Consider the following 6,750-nt stretch of genomic DNA (forward strand, 5'->3'; position numbering starts at 1 on the left):
AAACATCAGAGAGACAACAAGACACAACTCTAAACACACCAGGCTTATGACTGGTGCCAGTTCTGTCGTCTGCCATTAGTGTCCATGTGTTCGGATGGGTTGCTGCCTGTTTGAATGTGATTAATCACCTGTGTGTCCATCTCCATTATAATTCTCTACTATGCATTTCAGATAAAGTACCTGTAAAGTGCAAGTTCAACGCTTGACTAGAGTTACAGTGTGTTGTCTCCTGTCTGTCCGGGTTTGATAGCGTGACGTTGGCCTTTTCTTCATCTCCCCTGCTTTGCTTTGACTACAGGAGGTTGGGGAACAGTGTGTCAGAACTTTCAGGTGTGAAAGATGATCCGTCACCTGATGCAGCGCTGGCTTCACTCAATGGACGGAAACCTGAGCGCGGCACGCTTCTGTCTGTTTCAGCTAAAGCATTGGTATGCCAACATGCAGATGTTAAGCATGGATAATGTTTAACATGTTCGGACTATTATTATAATAATATTTCATGATCACAGTACACAGAATGGTTCTAAAACAGGTGAGAGGAAATAAATTCTGGTTAAAATCCTGTAGGGGACAGGGGAATTTTTATTCAGGCAGGTAAAAAGGCAGTTGCTGTCGACAGCAACGGCGCTATGTCCACACAAAACATTTTCTTTGGTTCAGGAACAGCAGGAGACAAGCACTGTTTCACAAATTTATCATTTATTTACACATGGCATTACGATAGGGATAACAGCGATAAGAAAACAGCTAAAAAGCAGGTTACCTTTATTCCGAAAATTCAATTATGTAAAATAGACACCTTAAGTGTCAATGAAGGCCAGGAACTCACCAGCATGTGAGTAGAAACTCTACGAAACACACAGCAAATTATCACTCAAACAAAAGACAACAAGACACTCGTGTGACCTCCCCACATGCCTAACACACACACTCCACACAGCTGGGGTTATTTCTGGCAAACAAAATAGCAGTATGGCACTTCAACAGATGAAAACCTCGAAGGGATTGACCTGCTCCTGCTACAATAACAGCTTCTCCTTCCTCAGCCTGAGGGCCTGATTGAAGGACCCTGGAGGGTCAGGGGGACACAAACTGAATTCCCATCAGGCCAAACCACATGATTACTGACAGGCCTTAGACAGACAGGGTCATTGTGTGGGAGGCCTACCTTTGTAAAATGGGCCTACAGAGCAAACAGCAGGGATGAAGACTAACAGCTTCACCACACTGAAATTCTCAAATGCCGCAACAAATCTTCTCAAGACAACAAAGAGTTTGTCCCAGAATGTCACAGTTACAGCAGTCACCCTGTTAACTGATTTTCCACAACAATAAAAGTCACAACTATCTGGCAGTGTCCACCAGTCGCACATCTGCAAACCGGATTGTTATACATTGCCCTTACTTCATGAAGTGAACTTTATTTACAACCAAACCCTCCTGTCAACACACACACACACACACACACACACACACACACACACACACACACACACACACACACACACACACACACACACACACACACACACACACACACAAACCTCAACAGAACAGACTAGGCAAGCTTTGTGTGACAGAGAACAACAATATTATCTGGATCAATCATCAGACAACACATACTCACATACTTTACATGGGACGTGTGAAACACATTAAATTAAAAAAAATTGATGACAGACTTTGAACAGACCTCATATCATAAAAGTATGGAATGGAGATATCAACAAAACCAATCGGAAACCGTAGAATATATATATTTATACGTTACCAGTCTTTAAATTACAGTGTCAAAGAATTGCTCATTCATTTTGGCCACATTTACAAAAAAGTTCTGGAGTTACACCCATTTGTATTTTTGAAAACAAAATATCAGCAAACTCTCATTTACATATCAGCTTATTACTTCTTTATTTATTGTTTATCGTGAGTTATTATAATCCACACTCAATTACAGTTAAATCGTTTCATGACCCTTTGTCTAAGAGTTGTCAAATACTTGGTTAAAGAGATTAAGCCCACAGAGGCAGTGGAGAGTCAGTGGATCACGCAGAAGAACTGAGAACGATAAATGTCTGAACATTTCATGTCAGTCCATAACTATAAAGACACTGACTATATCTGGACTATCTGTCATTCTCTCTCCCTGCCTGTCTCTCTCTTACCCTGTCCTTATCTTAGATTGTATTTGTTTCACCCAACTAGTGAAGGTGGATGGCCGCCCACCAGAGCCTGGGTCCTGCCTGGAGTTTTTTCCTCAATGAGATGACATGATTAAGCGCTTTATAAATGAAACTTGATTGATTGATTGATTGATTGATTGATTGGTGATGGAAGGTGAAAGATTTACCAGGTTGGTCCAGAGAGGTGTAGTTAGCATGGTGAGAAAAAAGCCATATGAGCAGCTCTGTGAACCTGAACGTTGTTGCTGTGTACCTTCAAACAAGTATTAAATTTAACATTCTAACATGTTCACATGGTGCGGTATGGTAGCGCAGTGGATAGCGCTGCCGACGCACAGCAAGGCAGTTCCGGGTTTGAGTTCCGCTCTGTGTGGAGTTTGCATGTTCTCCCTGTGTCTGCGTGGGTTCTCTCCGGGTTCTCCGGCTTCCTCCCACCTCCAAAAACATGCGCTTCAGGTTAATTGGCCGTTCCAAATTGCTTGTACTGTGTGAGTGTGAGCGTGCATGCTTGTCTGTCTCTGTGTGGCTCTGCGGTGCACTGGCGTCACACCCGGAGTTTGCCCTCTCTCATGCCCTATGCCAGCTGGGATAGGCTCCAACTTCCCGCAACCCACTGTGGTGGATCAAGCGATTTGGAAGATTGATGAATGAATGAACGTGTTCACATGTTTGCAATAACAACGCTACAGTGCAGATGTTTAGCAGGTACAATATTTATAGTTTTCATCATGCTAAGCATACTAATAAATTAAAATAAAAAATTAACTGAAGGTACACCTTAAAAACCTTGGTTGACATTAGAAGAAAGCCTCCAGTATCAGTGAGGTCCATCATCTGGGACCAGTGATAATTTTCTCTGAATCTTCATGACTGTCCATCTAACAGTAGCTGAAATATTTCCACTTGTTTCCACTACTTTCCCTAAAGCCAGACACAGCTACCATCTCACACACACAATACATACACTGTTATGATGGTTATTCTGAACCTTCTTGGTTTAGCACAGGCCAGAAATACTACTAGATAGCAGTCATGTGTTTAAGGGATTAAAGCGTGTGTGTGTGTGTGTGTGTGTGTGTGTGTGTGTGTGTGTGTGTGTGTGTGTGTGTGTGTGTGTGTGTGTGTGTGTGTGTGTGTGTGTGTGTGTGTGTGTATGCCCCACTCAGGTTTCCGTCCATTGAGTGAAGCCAGCGCTGCATCAGGTGACGGATCATCTTCCACACCTGAGATTTCTGACACACTGTTCCCAACCTCCTGTAGTCAAAGCAGACCAGGGGAGAGTGTCCTACATTATGGAACCGGGACAGAGCGGACAGGAAACAACACACTGTAACTCTAGTCAAGCGTCGAACTTGCACTTTGACAGGTCCTTTATCTGAAATGAGTAGCGCAGAGTTATAATGGAGATGACACACAGATGATTAATCACTTTCAAAGAATCAGAAACCCATCTGAAAACATGGACACTAAGTGCTCATGTGATGATGATGGTTTAATTATGTTGTTTTGTACCTTTATTATCTGTACTATCTAGCTATCTGTATGCTACCAGGAGAAGAAAAGACTACAGACACACTACAGTACCAAAAAATGTTGTTTGCATTAAATAAAAAGTGACTTCAGGGACCATTTGTAGTTTTTCTGTTGTGGAGTAAAATGAGAAACGTGACTCCATATCTGTCTTTCAAATGTGATACATTGCTTAGCTTAGCATGAGGATGAAAACAGAGACAGATAACCTAGAATGTAAGTAGACACAAAATCACATGACCATCTTCACACTAGAGTCCAAACCATTAGTGGGGCAAAACATGAATTTGGAATTTCGAAAGATCCAGACAAACAGTTAAATTGCTAAATCTAATTTGATGTAGATATTAATTCCAAATTCTTTGTTTGACAAACTACACCAGCATTCCACCCACATTAATCTTGTGTTTTGTGGCCTTATAAACTGTAAAGTTCACAGACGTGTCAGGGTGGATCTGCTCTGGACTTTTGTATGGATTGAAAGAATCAGATATTAGTAACTACTGTGGGGCCGTACCATCAGCTGCTTGATTGTTATAATAATTAATCAATATATATATGGAACAGAAAACAAATGAAATAATTCCAATAAGAGCAAAGCACTCCTGTCAGATGATTATTATTTAATTCATGGGGACAGATCAGACAGAAAGCACAGAGTTCAAACAATCTCCCCTAATATATACAGTATATTTACAACAAAACCAGCTGTTAATAATCCAGAGCAGTGGAATCCTCAGTATGACGTGCATCTCACCTGAGTCGAGCCATGCCGCTTTGCTTGAAGGGTCCTTTAGCTGTAGCTACCAGTGACGGTAGCCTCGCTGGGCTCCTGGTCCTCCCACCCCCACCTGCTGTAAGTGGAGGGTGGACCGAGCAGGGGAGCAGGTACGACTGGTCTGAAGCTCTCCTGGTCTGGACATTCCTCTGATGCCACGGCTCACGGATGTCCAAACCCAAGCCGAGCACAGCCGTTGGGGGTTCTGCTCCAGTTGGACCACTCATTGGACTCTGACTTTGTGTCACACCTGGAAAGGAAGTCACTGTCCTTTGGTAGCTCTGCTAGGTGTATGTGAACACTAATGATGCCTTGAACCACAGATAAAGAGCGTTTCCTGTGCTGGTGAGAACAACCAGTGCAAAGACCTGAATCTGTGTCTCCTAGGTTGTGTGGGCTTCTTGTCCAAGGGATCGTACTGCTCTACCTGTGGGCAGTGGACACCATCAATGATGCATGTCCATCAATGATGCATTACTGCAGCTGGTCAGGTGGACCACACACTTCACCTCCTGTCCCCAGGTCGGTTTACAGATGGAGACAACAGGTGGTAAATAGTACTCTTCAATAGTTTACGTATGTTCACAAGACAACTGGGCTGCAGCGCATCCAAAAGTCAATAATATCAAAGTTTTAGGGATGCTGTTCTGTGGGGCCAGAAAAATAAACTAACTTTAACAACTCTGTGGATCAGAGGGATGTTTGGAGGAGGATGAATGACTGAAGAGCACACGTTATCTTCAGTGAAGCACGGTGGAGGATCCATGGTGTTCTGGGTTCAACTGCAGCAGGTGGAGAGGAAGACGAGTTCCATCAAGTATCAAGAAATCAGAGTCTCACCATCTGTGAGGACGCTTCTCTTTGGTTCCAAGAGAAGCCCTGTATTATCCTAGAGTAACCATCACCTCACTGGAGTCCCAAATTTTTCCAGATTTGAAGAAGGTGGTTGCAATACAAAGAAGAGCCAGGAGCCCATGAGGAATGGGCTAAGAATCTAAAAATGCTGTTTGGATATACATATAGTTGTGTTCAAACTAATTGCAGAGAAAGCTCAAAATTCCTTGTAACGGTTTTTATGTCCATACATTGGGAACACTAGACATTATATTCTAAATCAAAACAGAAGAGAAATGAATTATTTATTTTACAGAAAAAAAAACAATGTTGCATTTTTTTTTCTTTACAAACTCCTATATTTACTGCATAAACTGAATAATCTTTAGGATTTAGCATTCCTGCAAATCACTTAACAAATATTTAGTAGCAATATTTAGGTGCTTAACCACTGTGTTGTATATAGTTGACCGACGTCTGCTACTGGTGAACTGATTATCCCAGCTGGCATATTGCGTGAGGCGGGCAAACTCGAGACGCGATGCAAGTGCACCATGTAGCTACACAGACATACAAACACACACACACGCACTTCTTCCTACCGGCAATTTGGAACGGCCAAAAATAAGAACACAATCTCTTCCAAGTTTTCTGATATATGTAAACTTATCCATGATAAATAGACCTGACACCCCTGTAACAGAAACATCTTAACATCATGATGGGTGCTCCACCATGCTTCATGTTTTCAGAGTGTACTCTGGCTTGAATAGTGTTTGGGGGTCATCTGACACTGTTTCTTAGACCCCCCCAAAAAAACAATCTGACTTTCAACAGTACACAAAATGTTTGGTTTTTTTGGCCAGTTGCTGTGTGTTCTTTGGCAAACGTTAACCTCTTTAGCACGTCTTCTTGTAACAGTGGGACTTTGTCTGGACGTACATTTTTTCCTACAAACGTTTAACCATGTGGTGTAAATTTATTTTGCTGCATGCAGCCTGTTCAGAGTCAAAGCATTATGGTGCAGCTCATCAAGATGACCCACATTTAGCTTTCTTAGCTTTCCTTAGATGACTCGTGCCTTTAGACTCCGTCGTATCGTCTTGCTTTCCCTGCAGTCTGGAACTCCTCCAGGGTTGACAGCCAACCCTCAGGATACAAGTGTGATGTAGAAGCGGAAACATTGCACCTTTACCCTCAGCTGTAACTGGACGAGCCTGGAGGGACTTCAGAGAAGGAGCACTGGAGCAGGACAGCAGGCAGACTGCTCCGGCAGCCAATCAACTGCTTAGTGCTCTGCTAGAGCTTTTAGCTGTGTAATATATCCACAATAAGCAAACTGCCTTAGCTCTATATGTGATCATGTCTGCTGCAACGTCATGTGTTCAATCACACATCAGACCTTTTTATTTTCAAAAGAATTAA

The sequence above is a fragment of the Antennarius striatus genome, chromosome 14, assembly GCF_040054535.1.
Source record: "Antennarius striatus isolate MH-2024 chromosome 14, ASM4005453v1, whole genome shotgun sequence".
Lineage (NCBI taxonomy): Eukaryota > Metazoa > Chordata > Actinopteri > Lophiiformes > Antennariidae > Antennarius > Antennarius striatus.